This window comes from Lithobates pipiens, unplaced genomic scaffold (assembly GCF_037356315.1).
Source record: "Lithobates pipiens isolate NorthernLeopardFrog02 unplaced genomic scaffold, aLitPip1_a1.2 Scaffold_25, whole genome shotgun sequence".
Lineage (NCBI taxonomy): Eukaryota > Metazoa > Chordata > Amphibia > Anura > Ranidae > Lithobates > Lithobates pipiens.
The window spans coordinates 127,372,061-127,391,256 of record NW_027507787.1 but is presented as its reverse complement, the minus strand read 5'-3'; the positions used below and the strand labels follow the sequence as shown (position 1 = coordinate 127,391,256).

The 19,196-nt window shown below is 40.3% G+C and overlaps 1 protein-coding gene across 1 annotated transcript in view; it reads right to left on the bottom strand.

Moving 5' to 3' along the window:
- Positions 1-11,057, bottom strand: part of CALY (calcyon neuron specific vesicular protein) — a 102,840-nt gene extending 91,783 nt beyond the window's left edge. Inside the window, exon 1 of the mRNA XM_077454855.1 lies at positions 10,899-11,057. The gene's annotated coding sequence lies outside the window, so the exon portion shown is untranslated. The remainder of the gene's footprint in view (positions 1-10,898) is intronic.
- Positions 11,058-19,196: the final 8,139 nt, after the last annotated feature.

The following is a 19,196-nucleotide window of genomic DNA, read 5'->3' as shown; positions in this document are numbered from 1 at the left end:
TTGGTATTGAACTTCCTCTTTCTAGTGCAATTGTATGTGTTGTACGTCACTGTGTTCTTGACGTTCGGAAATTCTGACAACTTTGTGTGACCGTGTGTATGAAAGACAAGTTTGAGACAACATCCGTCAGAAAAAAATCCATGGATTTTGTTATCGGAATGTCAAATCAATGTCCGATCATGTGTACGGGGCTTTAGAGGGAGTTTGCTATAATTTGTTAGTCAAGTTTTTCTAAATCTGCTAGTGCATCTAACCCTATCTCTCTACTCCCTAATTGATAATGCTGCTGTTCCAGGGTGGCTCTGTTGTTCTTCCAGTGGAATGAAGCCACCGTAAGAGAGGGAGTGTTTTACTGGCTAAGGAGAAAAACCTAAAAAATAAAATGAATGCAGCCACAATATTTAAATATTTGAAAACTACAATATATTTGGGTTTTTGGGGAGTTTATTACTGCTTTAAGTTAAGTGTATGAAAACAACATAACATGCACATAGAGACTATGGGATTTACTAAAACAAAATCCACTTTGCACTGAAAGTGCACTTGGAAGTAAAGTCGCTGTAAATCCGAGGGGGACATGCAAGGAAAATAAAAAACAACATTTTAGCTTGTATATGATTGGATGATAAAATCAGCAGAGCTTCAACTCATTTCAGATCTACCCCTTAGATTTAGAGAGACTGCACTTCCAGTGCAAAGTGGATTTGCCTTTCGTAAACAACCCCCTATATTTTGAAATTCTTCTCCTGAACAGTGAACACCAGAGGAAGCCTAGCATGCCCATGTTCTGACTTCAAACGCAGTTTCTATATGCATATTAAACACTTTTGTGACTTTGGGGAAACTCAAGGGAAGAATTTATTAGGAAAGGTAAACAGGCATACTCCACTTTTAAGTACACAATGGGGTTTATTTACTAAAGCTGGAAAGTGCAAAATCAGGCTCACTTCTGCATAGAAACCAATGAGCTTCTAACTCCAGTTTGTTCAATTAATCTTTGGTAATACAACCTGGAAGCTTATTGGTTTCTATGCAGAAGTGAGCCTGATTTTGCACTTTCCAGCTTTATTAAATAAACCCCATTGTGTACTTAAAAGTGGGGTATGCCTGCATACACCTAAGTGGTATTGGTTGCCTTAATGTAAATCTAAAGCCAAAACAGATATGCTTGACTATATGGCAGTTTTATTTGGCAAAACATGTCATATAGTCTGCACAAATTATAATGTGCAAATTACAGTCTATAGATCACATTCTACCCTATCTTTGCATAAACAACTCATTAGCACCTTTGAGACAATGTATATCTCTGATGTGTTGGTTTCCAGGCTAAAGCCTTGTGCATATGGGAGTTTATAGTTCAATGCCATTCACATAGGTTAATTAATGTAGAAAATAGCCTTTAATGCATCCCTATTTAGCTATATACAGTAGCTATCAGACTAGTTTTCCCAACCACTTAAAGAGGTTTCTCTGACCATGTACAAAACAAGCGTAACAAAAAAAGGGGCAACATTCAGCAAAAAAAAACACTTCTAGAGAGTTTTAATAATTCACAACCTAAGATTCAATTGTTTGCTTCTTATCTAAGCTATAACATTAAATAACATCTTATTTGATAAATAGCATGTACATCATTTTACCCTGACATACTGTATTTCGTTAAAAAGATAATAAAAAAAAAAAAATCAGTGCAAGGTATTAGAACCTCAAGAATAATATTATTAAAAGAGGTGTTAATCAAAACTTAGGACAAACGGGGGAGAGCCAAGTCATGGCCCCACATCCCCTATTATTATCAAGGGTACAAACACAAAAACTAAAAAATGACACCTAAAAAACTGTTTAGGTACCATTAAATATGTATAAAAGAATACAAAGGAAAACAGTCTTTATTACAAAGATCTTGAACAGACATTACATACAAATTTAAATATAGTATAATGGACACTTGAACCATAATACACTTGTTCAAGGATGGACTCCAGATATCATGACAAAACTTCACTTATCCATTCTAGGCAGATACAAAACTTTACTCATCATTCATGGTTTCAACATGTTTTGCTCTTTCACTTCATCAGGAAACCACACAAGTTCTTAGAACACTGCATAAAAAGGTAACGTCATTAAGAAATGTGCTATTCATGAATTGTTGTTAGCATCCATATTATCACCATTACATTTGGGGCTGTTTGAATAGCCCTTACCCCCCCATTCTTGTTGAGAATTGGCAGCTCCCTTTTGTTGATCAAATATATTAAACATATCATATATGGTTTAAGGCAGAGTTATCCAACCTGTGGCACAACACAAAGTTGTAAACTTACTTAAAAATGTTGATTTTTATTTATTTATTTATTTTAAAATGCATTTGACAGTGACTCTTTACTATACTGTTACCATTTTTATCTTCCTAAAGTAAAATATTCCACTCTTTACAATCAGCACCTATATTTGTGAACAACTATTTTCTAGGATGAAGCACACAAAAGGCAAAATAAGAAACAAAATAGTACCTTGAAAATTCATTAAGAATTGCTACTACATCCATTGAACCTGATATTGATGCGTTCGTTTATCAAAAACAGTGTCAAATATCACACTAATTTTTATGTTGTCCTCTTTTACTTTTAAAAGAAAAAATATTCCAAAAAAAGGTAAGTTTATGGCTCAGATAGGTACATAATCCATATCAGTGATTGTTTACGTGTGATCGGCCTGACTTTTTCTACGGGTCAGCTATCTTTATTGTTAGTGTATTTAATATGTGGCTCAAGACAATTCCTCATCTTCCAGGGTGACCCAGGCAGGCAAAAGATTGGACACCCCTATTTTAAGGTAATCCCCTCTCTTTCATCACTTGTGTTTTAGGCACAGTCAATCAAAGTGCTTCTTGGGGGTCATCCCCTTGTGGTTTCTTTCTATAATAGTTATAGTAAGTAAGCAAAGTCTCCCTAACAAGATATTTAGTGGGATATTTTTGCAGTTTTTGTTTACTTCCTTATCTCCTTCTGCAGTCCACTGCTCCACTATTTGGGGTTTCGTTTGGGGTGTTTGATCAGGGGGATCCCCCCTCTGTGGTGGTCCTGGGGTTTCCAGAGGCGAAAATGAAAATAGGTGGACATGGTAAATTCCTTCCAAAAAAAGCATGATAAATTGAAAGCTAACACCACTTCCAGCCCAAGCCAATTCTGGCACTCCTCTCCTACATATAAAAATCATATTTTTTTTGGCTATAAAATTACTCAGAACCCCCAAACATTATAAATGTTTTAGTAGAGACCCTACGGAATAAAATGGTGGTTATTGCAATTTTTATGTCACACCGTATTTGTGCAGCAATTTTTCAAATGTGATTTTCTGTAAAAAAAAAAAAAAAACACTAGAGTTAGCCCAGTTTTTTTGTATAATGTGAAAGATGATGTTATGCTGAGTAAATAGATACCGAACATGTCACACTTTAAAATTGTGCACAATCGTGGAATGGTGCCAAACGTCTGTACTTTTTTACAGGTTACCAGTTTAGAGTTACAGAGGAGGTCTTGCAGTAGAATTATTTCTCTCTCTCTAGCATTTGTAGCGATACCTCACATGTGTGGTTTGAATGCCATTTACATATGCAGCCGTGACCTAAATATGCGTTTGCTTCTGCGCGCAAGCTCATGGGGACGGTGCGCTTTTCTTTATTTTTTACACTTTCCCTTTATTTTATTTTGTTTTATTTTTTTTATCACGTTTATTCCTATTACAAGGAATGTAAACATCCCTTGTAAGGGATAGGACATGACAGGTTCTCTTTATAGAGATATCTGTGGTCTATAAGTCCCCAAATCTCTCATCTAGCGAAAGCCTAAATAAAACTATTTCAGGCTTTCCAGCTAAAAAAAAAGTCAGTGTTTACATCTGCTAGCCCCAGAAGTGACATTGTGACGTCGCTTCCTGCCTCTGAAGGTCATAGAGGTACCCCAAAAACATGTACATTTTGTCTTGAGTTTCCTCTGAAAATGAAATATCTGATATCTGTAGTATGAGATAGGAGACGTTACAGCCTATGACTACTAGTCTTGTGAGATTTGGAATGAGACTTGGTAATGTCTCTACTGTGTTGCTCCGACATGTGGAAGCAATACCTTTCTTACCAAGATGGCCACATCCATACAGCGACACAGAGCAGGAAAGGGCATAGTAAGTCAGTAATGGGAAAATATCAGCTGTATGGAGCCTTCAGGCCATACCCATGACAAGTCCTCTGCCCTCTGTCTACATTTTTGACAAAGCTTCCATAGTTAATTCTCTCTTTAACATTCATAGATGTACTCTTCATGTTTTCAATTCAGCTTTACTTTAAGATTAGGGTAGATAATATGAGCAATTTGACAGGCAAAAGCCATAAATAGATATCCAGAAAGGCTTGTAACAATAGAACAGTGAATATGCTGTATCTGTGGCAGCTAAATTGAAAGCTTCATTTGGGCTCATTTACACGTGCTTCGCCTTCAACACACATTAAAGGCTAGTTTACACTTGCATCAAAACAAGGCTTTGGACAGGCTTTGTTAAGGTATAAATGACAATGGTCCCAAAAATGTGTCAAAAATGTCGGATGTGTCCGCCATAATGTTGCAGTCACGATAAAAATTGCTGATTGCCACCATTTAAAAAAAATTAATAATAAAAATGCCATAAAGCTATCCCCTATTTTGTAAATGCTATAATTTTTACGCAAACCAATCAATAATCGCTTATTGCGATTTTTTTACCAAAAATATGTAGAAGAATACGTATCGGCCTAAGCTGAAGAAAAACTTTTTTATATATTTTTGGGGGATATTTATTATAGCAAACTGTAAAAAATAATGCGTTTTTTTTAAATTGTCGCTCTTTTTTTGTTTATAGAGCAAAAAATGAAAAACGCAGGGGTGATCTAATACAACAAAAATAAATCTCTATTTGTGGGAAAAAAAGGACGTAAATTTCGTTTGGGAGCCACGTCGCACGACCCCGCACAATTGTCAGTTAAAGTGACAAAAATGCAGAATCACAAAAAGTGCTCTGGTCAAGAAGGGGGTAAATTATTCCGGGGCTGAAGTGGTTAAAGTGTCTTCAAAGCCTCCATTGAAGTCTATGGCCAAGCTTATTTGAAGCCCCACGAAGCCTCATCAAAACCCACAAAGCCTCACCGAAGCACCACCAAAGGTTCATCGAAGCCTCATTGAAGCTCCACCAAAGCCTCATCGAAACCTCATCAAAGCGCCAAGCAAAAGCAAGGTGTAAACAGCCAAGCTAACAATTTTATGTAATAACAGGAGCTTTGACTGGTGTTCAGAAAGCTTTAACAAAGCATGTCTAAAGCCATGTTTTGAGACAAGTGTAAACTAAAGCCTGAAGTGTTTTTTTTTGGCAGTGTACACCAGCAGCTGGTAATATTCTGTCACATTTCACAGCAGCTGACTTCCTGTAGATGGGATTAGTCACCTCAGCCAGTTCCCTGTGGGCTGGGTGACCAATCCCCCCTCTTTATTTTTCTACGGACAGCAATGATTTCACCACATCAGCATTGCCTGACATGAGTGAAAGCACTTCACTTAAAGAGGCAAGCAAAGCCTCTAATTTTAACACCCATCACTACTTTCCTTGCTGTTCCTGTCCCTCACTACTCTTCTGTCCAGTTGCGAGCACACAGAGTGAGGAGCCATTGTAATGCAGGGAGAACACTGGGAAATGCAGTTGGAGTGGGTGGGGTTGGGCTGTGCCAACATCATTTTCTTCTTCCTCTGTGGATCCCTCCTCCTAGTCATGTGAAGTATAGGTTGATAAACATATTTTAACTTGCAAACATTAGCTCTACAAAGAGTGCCTAGAGATAAAGGTGATATACTTGAATAAAGACACAAGTACATTTTTCTTTTTAATAATTTATTGAACACAAATATCAACAGATGAAATGATGTACCATGGAAAAAGTATATGCACCCCTGGCCTCAGAAGTTGGTAAGATCCCCTTTAGCAGAAATAACTTCTTGTAAGAATTTTGCACAACTGCTCACCATCCTCTGACTTTAGATAAAATCATTTAACACTCCTCCATGCAAAATTCCATACAGCTTGTGTTTGGAGGTTTCCTTGGATGAACTGCCCATTTTTAATCTTCCCACAACATTTTAATTGGATTCAAATTAAGGCTTTGACAAGGCCATACTGTAACTCTCCATTTTAACTACTGAGCCATTAACTGGAGTGCTCCAGATCATTATCATGTTGACAGATCAATTTCAGGCCCAACTTCAACTGTCAGACAGATGGCCTTTCGTTCTCATCAAGCACATAATTCATACATAGTTGTTGACTTGACTGCAAACTGCCCATGCCCTGGGTTAGCAAAGTAACCCATAAGCATAGCATTTCCAATGTCATGCTTCACAGTTGGTATGGGTTTCTTTTCCTGATATGCTGTCTTTGGGTTGCATCAAACACATCAAGTGTTACTGTGACCAAACAACTATATCTTTGATTCATTGGTCCACAACACATGATTTCAGAAAATGTGTTTTTTGTCTCTATGTTCAATGGCAAACTGTGGTCTTGCATTAATGTTCTTTTTTAGACACCAAATGATATTTCCTGGTACTCCCTTACATGTTAAATTGGTGCAATCTCTTCTGGGTTATAGATACATGCACGTTAACATCCACTGTTGCAAGAGTTAACTGCAGATCCCACAATTAGATTTTCAGGTTCTTGGAGACTAATTTTAGTATCAAATATTCAGCTATTGAGCTGGATTTTTGCTGGGCTGGTCAGTCCTGGACAAACAGTCGTTTGAAATCTTTGCCAATTGTAGATTATTTTTCTTACAATGAATGATTGGCAACCTTTTTAACCTCCCTGGCGGTACGATTATTTCAGATTTTAGGTGCTAAAAGCGGTACCATTATTTTGCATGAAAATTTGGCGTTTTATATTGTAGTCCTGTAATTCTTAGGAATAACTCTCTTAAATCTGTCCAAACCAGAGTCTAGCAGACATCCTGGGTATGATAAAGTTTGAAAAATTAAATCATAAATTATAATATAATAAATAACTATAAATAATTGTACCAAATAATAATATAACAATAATAAAAATTATTCAATAATGTAAGCAAATCAAAAACACTGAAATTTGCTCAGTTGCAGAATTGTCACTGTCATTACTTTTCAGTATTTGATGACGGATCTCTCCACAAATCGCTATCGCTCAATTCTGCGAGTGATTCCAATTTATTAACGCTGTTTTCTAGCTGGTCTAAAACCATTTTTGATGTAAAGTGACAGTTTGGTTGCTACAGACAATCTCCAGTTTCCAGGCAGAAAGAACAGTTTTTATTATATAAAACTGCATGCAGGACACTGGGCAGACCACTAGGGACAAAGGGGAGGTGAAATATTTACATACAGCAATGTAATCTGTAAGATTACATTATACTGTATGTATACTGTGTGTTTCACTTTTTGAATTTGGCGCCGATCTCCGTCCCCGTGCGTCGCAACGCTCGCAGGGAACGGAGATCGGGTCTGTGATAGATCGAGCGAGACACGGCTCGCTCGTACAGCGGGGAGACAACGCTGGATCCGAGGGAGAAGGTAAGTAAACCTCCTCCTGGATCCAGCGATGCAGTCCTGGGGATACCGCTTTTGGTATAAAAATTCCATCCCGAGCCAGACTCGGGAATACCGTCAGGGGGGTTAAATCCCTTTTTTAGACTCATATTCTTCTTTCGCCTTAGAGAGCTCTGTTGATCTAGGCTTGATAACACCACACACGTCAATAGCGAAGAGCACCAGACCCCAAATATCTGAGGTTTAAATAAGTTTCACCTGCATACTTCCTAAGGATGTTGTAATCATTGGCACCTAATCTGGAACAGCCAGTTCTAATTTCACAGATTTGAGGTGTTAGTAAATTCAGAGGTGTGCTTATTTTTTCCATGTGATAAATCTGCATTTCATTCATTAAATAATAAGAATGAATACTCAATGCTAATTGCATGTGTCATTTGTACAAGTATATTACCTTGATCTTATTGTACAGTTTAAATCAGGATCCAATGTCTACTAGACATGTGCATTCATTTTCGTCCGAATTTCGGGTATTTTTAACAAACGATAACGAACGTGCAGAATCAGAAGACCGAAAGATCCGACATAAACAAATGCTTTATTTTCATTTTCGTTGCAACAGTTCGATATAGATAGGAGATTCGACATGACACTGACAATAGCGATCTGTGTCCATCGAATCTGTGGTTGAATGTGCCTAACCTTAGCTCTATTAGTTCAATATTATTCTAAATAGAGAGAAAAGCTTCAACATAGAGAGAAAAGATTTGACATTATAGAGACAATAGCAAAAAAGGCCGAATGTGCCTAACCTAATTCTATTAGTCCAAGATTATTCAACACAGAGAGAAAAAATTCGACATGAAGATTCATCGAACCAGTCACCGCGAGTGGACATTTATGGTCAAATGCTCCACCCATAGGCTATAGAAGAATTCTAATGTTGGTTGACTAGTAATAATAATTAATAAATATAATTATTACTAGTGTCATACAACATTAGAATTCTACTATAGCTTATAGGTGGAAAATTTGACCGGAAATGTACGATTGCGCCGTCGTACAGTTTAGCGGCTCTGTCGAATCTTCTTAGAACATTCGACAGACACCATCAGCCTTCAATGACAGATTCGACCTTAATTATTTTGGATTTTCGGACTAATGCATTTTTTAACAAAACAAAATAAATAAAAACAAATTGAGGGAATAACTAAATAGATTGATTTTTCGGACAAAAATGAAATTCCGAAACAAAATACATCAGTGTGCACATGTCTAATGTATACCCATTTCAAATATGTTTAAATATGTAAAAGTTGACAATTTGTATGTGGTATACGTACATTTCACAGACTGCAACATTGCTTACAATTGCCCATTTATTCACTAGAAATCACTACACATTCACTTGCATGTAGCAGGGATAGATCAAGCAAAATCTGGAGTATTAGACTACGATTTACTATTTTTAATTGCTACTACATGCTACACTCCATTGTTCCCTTTAACTTTAGGAAGCTACCACATGCTGAACAGTGGTGACCGGAGCTTTCCCCACCCTGCAAGCTTCATGTATGCAAAGGGGTGGGGATGCTTGTGATGTCATTGACCTAACAGGTCCACATGGCTATACTAGGTCAATGACATTGACCAGGGTCATCGGTTCAAATCCCAATAATAACACTACCTTCTTAGAGTTTGTATGTTCTCTCTGTGCCTTGCGTAGCCTCTGGGTACTCCTGTTACCTCCCACACTACAAAGACATGCTGGTAAGCTAATTGGGTTCTGTCTAAATTGGCCCTAGTATTTGTATTTATGAATGTGAGCTAGTGACCTATGATTGTAAGCTCCTTGGGGGTTGGGACTGATGTAAAAACACAATATATATGTAAAGTGCTGTGTGAGTACCTGTAATAAATAATAAATAAAATATGGTCATCTGGCCACATTAAGTCAATAAGATCACATGCATGCCCATCCCTTTGTGCATGTGCAGCTGCAGGGCTATGAATGCCCCAGCCGCAGCTGACTGAGCCAGCAGGGATGCAATCATGTGACAGTGTTCTGCCAAACTGGGCTTTGCCCAAACCCAACGCATCCCTGATTGCTGGGTGATCGCGGATGATGATCGCTCTAGAAAAAATCACTTGCAGTGTTTAAGACTTAAATATTGAACTGCATTAAGATGTTTTACAAAGTGCCAATATCTTCCCTATTTATCTCTCCCTCAGGATCAGAGCTGACTGTATTGTGGTTTTAGGCAATACAATCCAGTGTTGAACATTGGCCTGCGCTCCTGGCAACTGAATCACAAAGCATCGACAGCTCTAAAATCTCTAAGACAGGATTGGAATGTGTTGCTTTATAGAATGCTTATAAAAATGTCAATTAGGGCCTGATATAAGCTGCTGCCTCTTTAGAGATTTTAGAGAATTTTTAATGATGAAATAAGGTTAATATTACCTTAAAAGTAGCCAGGCTACTGTGGTTTATTGGGAGAACAAAATCACAAAAAAATAATAATTGAGTAGATTGAATTATCTAAGCATTGCTGTAATCAGTATATAAAGGTTTTAAAATAATCAGATACATATCTATGACAATTCAAGAGTAAATTAAAAGAGCAATTACATTTCACCGGTACACGGAATCAGCCAATGTAATGGATCTGCGAATGCTCTACACAGGGTTTAGGATGACATCATACGACATGCATCTCTTTAAATACTGCAGTTGTAGTCTACCATCAAATGCAGTGAATAATTATGCCAAATATTTGTCTACATAAAGAGAAATCATCTATTAGGAATGTCTATAAACTGTCAACTGTCAAAATGCAAACATCAATCCAGGCACCTTACATAATGCCCTTCTTTGGGTCTGCAAGAGGGCTGATGCCATTCCAAAAACATTTTCTGATATAAATGCAAAATACAAATTCAGCTTCATTCAATTAACACCATCTCAACAGCAAAATAAAAAGCAAGGATCCCAACTAGGAGCACAACGGTGCCATGAATGAGGACAGATGATTCGCACCAGCTTTGTCCCTGTTCATAGCTCAGAAGGATATTTGTATGTATATTGTTTAACAAAGGCTTTCGTGGCTAGAGCATGCAAGGGAATATAGAGAGGCAAACTGACAAAATAAAAAATGCAGCAATTAATAAATATGAGATGCAAACTCCTTTCATGCAGAAAAAAAAAAAAAAAACACATTACACAGCACAGTAAAAGGTTAGAAATGAATAACAGCAACAAAGGATCAATGTGTCCCACCCGGCCCCCAGAATTACCTCTCACCCGGAGATGGTCAGAGAGCAGATGTGTAGTATGAGGTGCTCCTTTTAGGATATATGTATATATGTATGTGTGTGTGTGTGTATGTGTGCGTCTCTCTCTTTGGAAGGAATCTGATGGAGCCCGGTTGCCAAGGTGACGTTTTCTCAGACTGTCTCCCAAAGGGTGGGCTTAGAGAAAGCAGTTTCAATAAGCCTGACAAAAGCAGCAAAGCCTGCAAGAATATCACTGGAACAAAATCATGGATAATCTAAAGTATGCTGCAAATAGTGCAAAAGAAAAAAAACGTGCATCCTTTACAGTTTACGTAAGACATTAGCAGATATCTGGTTATAGAAGCAGAGCTAATAATAAAAATACATAATTTAGACCTTGCTGTAAATTATAAAGATATAACGATTCACTAAGCACTTGAGAGAAATTAATACATGAGGACACAAGCTTAAAGCGGTTTTAGACTGTAAGCTCCTTGGGGATAGGGAGTGATATAAATAATATATATGTAAAGCGCTGCGTAAATTGACAGCTCTATCTAAGTACCTGAAATAATAATAATAACCCAAAACCAAAAATGTAATATTACATTGGCAATACAATGGCTATAACAGTTTACCAATAATTAGATGTGGTGGCTGCATATGTTTTCTTTTTTTTTTTTTCCCTGTTTGCACCTGGTGATCTAGCCAGTAACACACCTCCTGTATTCAAGTGTCTCCATTCTTAATGAATGAGGTGCACCTTTGGACAGCAACATTCTCAGTCTGGGGATGTACTGGCAGATTTAGATACACTAAGACTCCTTTCACACCAGGGCGTTTTGCAGGTGCTATAGCGTTAGAAATAGCGCCTGCAATCCGCCCTCAAACTGCTGCACCATTGCCTCCAGTGTGAAAGCCCGAGGGCTTTAACACTGGAGCGGTGCGCTGGCAGGACGTCAGGAAAAGTCCTGCCAGCAGCCACTTTGGAGCGATGAAGGAGCAGTGTGTTTACCGCTCCTCCACCGCTGCTCCCCATTGAAATCAATTGGGCATTGCTGTATTACCGCCGGCAAAACACTACTATTGCGGTGTATTGTGGGCAGTTTTAACCCTTTCTCGGCCGCTAGCGGTGGAGTAAAAGCGCCCCGCTATCAGCCGAAATGCTCCGCAAATCCGCTATGGGCGCGGCAGTGTGAAAGCCCTCTAAGGGCTCATTTACACTTGTTTCAATTTCAATGCACATTAACGGCTAGTTTACACTTGCTACAAACAAGGCTTTGGACTGGCTTTGTTAAAGCTCTCTGCATTCTAGTTAAAACTCCTGTCACTAAATAAAATGTTTAGCTTACAGTCCTGTTTGCTTTGCTTCTGCTTCGCTTTAAACATTATACCCCATGTAGCTTTAGTGGTGCTTCAAAGCGTCTTCAAAGCCTCCATAGAAGTCTATGGCAAAGATCGCTTGAAGCCCCACGGAAGCCTCATCGAATCTCCACAAAGCCTCATCGAAGCTCCACTAAAGCCTCATCGAAAGCCCCACTGAAACAGAAAGGTGTAAACAGGACTGTATGTTAACCATTTTATTTAGTGACAGGGGCTTTGACTGGCATTGAGCAAGCTTTAACAAAGCGTGTGCAAAGCCATGTTTTGAAGCAAGTGTAAACTAGCCCTTACAAATTGAAGCCAAACTCCAGGTCACACTTTACAGCAACCATTTATTTCCTTTTGGAATAAGGGTTTTACATAAATAAATAAAAACTGATCATTGTAAGCACCTTTGCCAGTGTTAAAGGATTTGCCTCATCCCTGTAACTGATACATTTGCAGGAGAGATTGTTCTCTTTAAAAACAACAATCTTACTGGCTGGATCACCAGGGGAAAATAAAAGAAAGAAAGCCTAAAAGACAACAAATGCAGCAATCACATCTAAGAATCGGTAATCTGCAATAAAATAAATGTTTGCTTTTGAGTTTAATACTACTTTAAAGGAACTTCAGCATTACATTTTGGACCCCTTTCACAGTTGCTGTTTTCCTTGTTTTTTAATGCAAAAGAAAAGGAAAAGGAAACATCCTCCCTCGTAGTGGGGCTGCCCCTGCACTGCAAGCTGAGTTAGGCTTGACAAAAGAGCTGGGTAGCTCCGAAAAGAATAGCTATGTCCCCTATGTGCTACACTGGCGTGTCACTTCTGGTGCGGCACTGTGCTCTACACTTCCTGGTTCCTATTGCATACTGGTTTCCCTATACAACCTGAGTGGTAATATACAACCAAGACTGCTTCCTGGCCTGGAACAAGGAATCCCCTGGGATCAGGCTCAAGTCCTGCGGGAACTCAGGGGAACGGAGTTCCTGTACTTTTTCCACAACAGGAACTCAGTTCCCATTAGCAGTCATGTCCTGCAAGACTTTGAAGTATGCGAGCTGTGTGGCAGGTGCTACACCAGCAGCCGCCGACACAGCTCGCAATAGTAAGTGCCGCACAACTGACCATTCAGGCATTGCCAGTAGGGGGCCCCATGACAGCTTCTGCTTCGATCTACCTGTCAATCACAGCTAGCTGATGGGTAGATCAGGTCCCTGCTGCTAAGAGATTGTATTTAGTCAGACCTCTCGTGATGCGCTCCTCCCTGCCGGGCCCTCCTGATTATCCGTCTCCTCATCCTCCCCCCCTTGTCCTGCATACTTGCTCTGTGTGTCCCGCTGAATCCCCCCTATGATGAGAGAACCCAGAGGAGGAGCACAGCTATTCTGCTCACAGGACATGCAGGGAGAGAGGTGAGCTGAGGGAGGAACATCAGTTTGGGGTGGTAAGCTGGGCACAATACCTGGCAAAGTTTAATGCCAGGAGGGAAGTTTATGTGGAAATATGTGAAGGGTTGGAATAGCAGCGAGTGTGTGTTGGAGCCCCTGCAGCGTTTGCAGCCCCCCCAAGCTAACATACATCTCCTAAGCAGGAACACATCACTATCTCCCCAAGCATTCTGTCCTGATAATGTGCAGTTCATTTATGACCTTTCCATTTAACCCTGTGCTATCCAAACTCTGTTCAATGAAAAGTGTAAACTCACCACATAAACACTCTATATACAAAATAACATTCACCAATAAAGATCAAAACATTATGTTCACATTTGCATGGAAGCACAATTGACTGAATGCTAATTATTCAGAGAATTACCCTATTTATGTTTATTGAGAATAGTTTTTTTTTTTATGTACTAACAGTTAAAGCGGGAGTCCGCCGTTTTTTTTTTTAAAGCCAGCAGCTACAAATACTGCAGCTGCTGACTTTTAAAATAATGACACTTACCCGCCCAGCGCGCCCGCGATGTCGGCACCCGAAGCCGATCTCTCGATCGTCTCTCGGGTGCTGCCGCCGCCATCTTGGGTATGGGAATCAGGAAGTGGAGCCTTGCGGCTTCATTTCCCGGTTCCCTACTACGCATGCACAAGTCACTCTGCGCAATAAGGATGGTCCCCGCTGTCTCTGGGATCCGTGTGTTTCCCAGCAGACAGCGGGGGACCTTCGGAAAGGGGCGTAGATTCTGCAGAAAGGGGCGTACCTTCTGCAGATATCTATGCCGGAAGTGGGTGCAGATACCTGTACTGTACAGGTATCTGCACCCCCCTCCCCCCTGAAAGGTGCCAATTGTGGCGCCGGAGGGGGGGGGGGTTCCAATGAGCGGAAACTCCACTTTAGGGTGGACCTCCGCTTTAAGCTTCATACACACAATACGAAAATTGGATGAAAAATACCACTTTGAAGCATTTGTGCATATGAGCGTATAATTTTTTTTAATTAATTTTTTGGTGGGGGAGTGGATCTTGGGTGGGAGTTCCCACACTTTTTTCCCCAGGACTTGACCCCTGCCTGCTGACAGTTCCATGATTTTGATGACAAACACAGATTTTTACCTGGTTTATGTGAGTTACCACTTGTCCTTTTATTTATTAAAAATGTTAAATTTCTACAATTGGTGCCCTCTTGTGCCCCCTTGTTTTTACAGAGAATTCTTCAGTCTGTTTTAGGTGCGGTAGCTAGCCTATCATGAACACCTAAGAATTAACTCTTGATGATGTGATGTGACCGGACTGGAGCTCTCTCAACATAGGTATAAGTATATGCATATAGATATTTCCTTTACAGGGTAGATAGAATAGGCTTATAATGGTGGTGAGAGTAGATTTTAAAGTGGTTGTTAAACCACTATAATATAAGCATGCAATCCCCTCTGTTAAATAACATGTGTCCCTGTGCCAATTTCTACCTATATCAGAGCGTCTCCCAGTGCATACGTGACTCCTCAGCACTCTACTTTCCCTAGCTGACAGCTATAGTGGAAGGGGCCGAGAACTCCAGCTGATGTCAGCCAGGCAGGAGAGAGGAGAGAGAGCCAAGGATTCTGTAAGCGCCGGGTGACGCTCTGATATAGGTAGAAATCAGCATCTTTTTGTATACAGCTCAGGCACAGGGACATATAATGTTATTTAACAGAGGGGATGACATGCTTATACTATAGTTGTGATAGCAGCAGGATGAAAGGATTGTGGAGTGGGTGGAACTGACAGGAAGGGAGGGGAGGGGGAGGAGGACACAAGCCATCCAGTGGATCAATCCTGGTTTTTAGTTACACAAAGCCACAGTTTTCATTGTGCTCCGTTAGACATTGGACCCTGCACAGCATTCTTGTTTTCCCCTCTCCATTAGCACTGGGGGTCCCATTAGCTGAGTGAGGAAGAAGAGAAACATTGAAGTACTAGTTATATAGTTAGCAAGATTGAATAAAGACACCAGTCCATCCAGTTCAACCTGAGTGAGTGTCTACAATTGTCCCTATCCCTGTACATTGCACACTCATATCAGTCCCTACCCTCAAGGAGCCCACAATCCAAGGTCCCCATTCATATACTAGGGCCAATTTTGGACAGAAGCCAATTAACCTACCTGCATATTTTTGGAGTGTGGGAGGAAACCAGAGTACCCAGAGGAAACCCACACAGGCACAGGGAGAACATGCAAACTCCAGGCAGGTAGTGTTGTGGTTGGGATTTGAACCAGTGATCTTTTTTACTGCTAGGTGAGAGTGCTAACCACGACACCACTGTGCCACCCAACTAGTATTCAAAGGTGTATTTACTTTGGAAGAATAAATCAGCTCTAATGTTGGGTGCCCTAGGTGTGTAGATGTTACTGAATTATGTAAAAAGATTTGTTTAGTTTTTTACATTTTACAGTGGGGTGCCTCGAGATTGTGCAGTTTTATAAAGGGTGTCTTGTCTGAAAAAAGGTTGAAAAACACTACTGATATTGGCTTAGATTCCAGCTGGGCATCATAGAGTGCTTTAGTCTCAGCACCTGAAAATGAGGTGTTAGGTACCACAAGCAGCACAAGATATCTCACATTTACACCCTTGTCAAGTTTTCTACACGTTTTCCTATTGATTTTATGTGACAAAAACATGTACTTAACTCTTAACCATACGGGCTGTGTTTAATAATTAATTATTCAGCTTATCTGCCACTTAATTAGTTGACCTATGTCTTAAATATTTTCTGAGTGAACCAGCTTTTTATATCTCCACTGTGCAGCCATTCCAGTAGCAAAAGCTAGCAGAACTTCTAAACCCTTGCTACAATCAACATTCTGTGAAAAAATACATATTAGTGATCAGGATATCTAGAGATCCAGCCAGGGCTGGTGATAAGGAGGCACTACCGCTCCTCTTGTACATTGCCCAGGCCCCATCAGTTCAAATGGGAGGCCCAGGCAGCTGACAAGAAGCAGGAAAGGTACCTGTACAGGAGGGGTGATCAATGTGGCGGGGGTGGCATTTTTTGGAACTGATCCCCAGTCATTCCTCCCTGCAGCAGCTGAAAGCAGACTACTCTTTATTTCCCTCCCTTCCGTCCCATTGGCTTTTAGCTGCTACAGGGAGGAAATACAGGGTAATGGTTCCAAATAAATGCTCCACCAATCACACCTCCTGTATAGGTTCCCCGTCCTTCTGTTACCCAGGGACCCTTAAGTACCACACTCCCTCCTCACAGTTTTCATTCCTCACCCTCTTGGCGGCTGAGTCAATTTTCAAGTTTCAGAATGGACAGTGGGGTGGGTCAGGGTATGTTATATCTACCAGTCCCTTCCTTTTCTGAATGAACACAGTGAGTTATCGATACAGAGATTGTAACTGAAGTATAGTAATCTGTGTTTTTTATGCTTCAGTTTGCGAATGAACAGGAAGATTTGTGCAGATCTCTTCCTATTCATTCATTTTGTGCAGCTGGGGCTGCAGAGATCCAGATTCAGGACTGTGTCCTCAATAACTTCCTCTGTGCAAATGCAGGACATCAGGGATCTGTTTAGACCACTGATATTTCATTAAAGCCCTCCCCCACCCCCCAAAAAGGACTCTGAAAAAAATTGTAAAAATTATAAAAAAATTAAATAAAAGTGTCTCCCCCAAGGGATATCTCATTATCTGACACCAGACTGTGCTCTTTCCTTTGGTTTCCACATCACTTGTTACAGATGTCCTCTTCACATTCACACAGCCCTACTCCCTTGGCCTTGGTTGACCTTTACATATACGTTTATGCTGTTTTTATATACAGTTCTGAGGCCGCGTACACACGCGGGGACTGTTCGCCCAACTTTGTTCGTCAAACAGTTTGAGCGGACAGTCCGCTCAAAATTAGCATGGACGGACTTGGCCACACACGACGAACGAACAGTCCGCTGAAACTTGCGCGATGACGTGAACGGCACGTACGACGGGACTAGAAATACGACGTCCTATACACTGCAATGCAGCCTTCGGCGTGTAAATCCTTTCTGAGCCTGCGCGGAACTTAGTTTGATGAACAAGCCTACACACGGGCGGACTGTCCGCTCAAACCAAGTTTCAGCGGACAGTTTTACGGAATTTCTGAAAAACTTTGTTCGTCAGACTGTCCGCTGAAACACTGTTCAGCGGACAAAGTTGAGCGAACAGTCCCCGCGTGTGTACGCGGCCTAAGTGTTCAGCATGTGTTACCTTTATCACTGCTGAAGATGTGTTAGCTTTGTACCCCTATACATACACTAATATGGGATGTTACTCAATTGTCCCATTAACAACTGCTGCTGGTACTTTTGAACATGCCTTGAATACAAGTGTTTTTGTCAATATCACACTGTACATTGCATGTACATCTAAGTTGCCTACAGTTGTTGGTATACAGAAGTACTGTGACTGGAATAATTGAATAATTGACTCTTTGTAAACTTCAATTTTTTTTTATATTGTAGATGTAGCGAATGTGGAATGTTACCAGAAAGCATTGTACCTTTCAGTGTATTTAGACATTAATTGTCACTTTGGTTATTCGTATGGCCAGTGACCTCATATTTGTGTGCCCAATGAAGTGACTTATGGGGCGTATAGTTTTCTTTGAGCCTACTGTTATGCATCCAGGTACCCTAAGACTACACATCCTAGGGATCCTTACGATGGCATAAAGGTTGCTGGGAGTGATGATAAAAGGAGCTAAAAGCCTGCGCTAAAGTCTCTTCCTCCTGGGCCTGACGCAAGATGGACCTCTCTGTGTAACCAAGAGAGAGGTCATGGGCTACCAAGCGGAGCACTACTTCCACCCTGATGCCTAAGAGGCCTAGTCTGGTATCCACTGTTGGACATCCTATTGCTAACATCATTTAGATTGCCTGCCCATCGTTGTAGACGCGTGAGACAATTCACTATGGTAGACCGAGACAGAGGACCCGTTGCAGAGTGTCGCTGCAGGTGTTCCTGTCCGGAGGACCTCAGATCAATTTGGGTCGTTGGTGAGAGAGCAAGCTGCTTGATCTTTTATTTATTCACTGCCACCATTACAGAACACTTTGTGCACACATTCTTACCCAAGAACACTTTACTGCATTGCTGGAACACTGTGCTCAGATGCATTAGGCTTTCACTACTAGGAACCTATTGTTTCATCTACAACGGATTACAGTTAACGAGCTCCAACTAGCTAGCAAAGAACAACAGATCTGCAATGTAGAACTCTATTGCCATTACTCATAGGGAAGCCAATATATTATATATATCAACATCAGGAGGTTTGCTCTTTTGTTAGAATAGCATAGGCTGTCTATATTACCGCTATCTCTGTGTGGCCACATAAGTAGTTAACTAAAACATCCACTAGAAGGTGACTTTGGATCTGAATATAGTGTACACTTATGTATAAAGTATTATTCATTGTTTACCAATTGTTGTATCTTTGGGAGGAATCTGTTTGCTGAGTTGACACTGTTATCTTGGCTCAGCAGATTTAT